Source organism: Sinocyclocheilus rhinocerous, unplaced genomic scaffold (genome assembly GCF_001515625.1).
Source record: "Sinocyclocheilus rhinocerous isolate Xijiao unplaced genomic scaffold, SAMN03320098_v1.1 scaffold24, whole genome shotgun sequence".
In the NCBI taxonomy this organism is placed as follows: Eukaryota; Metazoa; Chordata; class Actinopteri; order Cypriniformes; family Cyprinidae; genus Sinocyclocheilus; species Sinocyclocheilus rhinocerous.
The window spans coordinates 1,766,036-1,768,123 of record NW_015647124.1 but is presented as its reverse complement, the minus strand read 5'-3'; positions in this window follow the sequence as shown (position 1 = coordinate 1,768,123).

The window sequence follows — 2,088 nt, the reverse complement described above, 5'->3', positions numbered from 1 at the left end:
AAATAAATGAACTTTTCCACGTTTATTGAGATTATTGAGATGCACCTGTATATATGTATATGTATATATATATATACTATGTGTATATGTATATATATATATATATATATACTATGTGTATGTATATATATACATACGGTGTGTGTATATATATAATATATATAGTATATAATATATATAGTATAGTATAATATTATTATCACACTTTATTTGATTTTTAAAAAACTAAAAGTGCAATAAGAATATTATTACTTTGAATCATTGTTTTTATAGTTACATTTAATATGTCACACTATATGTGCAGTGAGAACCAAACCCAATCTCCAGGTGCTCTCATGAGAAACAGACTGAAAAAATTGTGCATCCCTGTATGTGTGTATATATATATATATACACACACACACACACATACACAGCCCTACAAATTTATGAAAGAACACATTATATACAGACACTTCAAATTTAATTGAGTTAGTATAGAATTACATTTTTTTAAGAAGAACATTTGCAAAAGAGTTTGAATTGCATTTACAGCATTCTGACCATCAGGTGTGTCGCCTGCGTGTGCGTTTGGAGCGTTTTAAAATAATGAACCATTTTGTGAAGCAATTGAAAAGCTCAGTTTCTACCATGGCTGTCACATAACTAAAACCTATTGCCACTTGTCCTGCCCGAACTTCCTGTTTAAATGGATAATACATTAACACAGGAAAGAAAACTTAGTGGGGTCTACAAGTCCAGAGAGTCCATTGGGATAGCTTTAGTTTTGGAGGGGTGGGGGTCAGGGAAGAGAGAACATGCTGAAGGATCTGTTGCCCCTGAAATCCGAGAGGCCAACTTGGACACGCAATCCATTTATCTCCTCTCTGTCTGCTGATTCTGTTTTGCTGAGGTTGCCAAAACATTACAATCCTTTAAATGGTTACATAAGACATTATGGTTTCAAAATGTATATTAAAAGTCTAATATTAATAAAAAATAGGCCAAATGAATACAATATCACAAATAAGACAATGAAGAACTCATAAAAATGGCATCACAAAATTAAACGTATCCAAAAATAGAATAAAAAAGACCCAAACAAAATCCAAGTACATTGTTACAGAATGCAATTACAGTATATCTTATGAAACATATCTTGCTATATTTAAACTGTAAACAATCTTTGCGGCATTCAGTTCCATATTTGAGTGCACAAAACACTCAAGACTACATAATAAATGTGAATTGTTCAAAGGTTTTTTGTTCAAAAACAAGACGACATACAAAGTTGTATAAGTTAAAATATGCTTTGTTTGAACACATACTGCAGCTTTTAAAGGGATAGTTCACCCAAAAATCATCATTTACTCACCCTCAAGTTGTTCCAAACAAACAGTTACTGGCCTGGTTAGTAGTTTTGGACCATCAACTGTTTTGCTACCAACATTCTTCAAAATATCTTCTTTTATGTTCAGCAGAAGAAAGACATTCATACAGGTTTGGAAAAACTTGAGGGCGAGTAAATGACAGAATTTTCATTTTAGGTAAACTATCACTTTAAGCCATCAAATCAAAAACATTCCTTTAATCTTCTAAATCATGTTATAGCTCTATAAAAATCAGATGCTATGAAGACAGTTACCCTGACCTTATAGAAAAACCTAACAATAAAAGTAATCTATGAACGTAACATGACACAATTGACCTTTCAGTGTACAGTAAGTTCAAGGACATTCCGTGCCCTGTTCTCTTCCCACAATCACATGCAAAATGAGGACAGGTCATTTGGGAGCACTAAACTTGTAAGAGCAGGATGAACTGTGAAAAGGGCCAGGATGACTGGTTTAAAAATGGAAACCAGAACAATACGGGTAGTTTTTTGACATGTCATTGCCCCTCCTTTGACTGACTCTCTCCAGCTTCTTGGTCCACGTATCCGTGAGAGTGAGAAACAGAAGACGAATACAGGAAAGAAGGCTCTTTTTCATTTCTCAATGGAGGCTGAAATGACTGGGGCTGAAAAAGATGAACCATGAATCAATTTAGGCTGGAAATGAAAATATCTTCTGATTGTCAGGCAATGGCAAATACATCCACTAAAGCTGT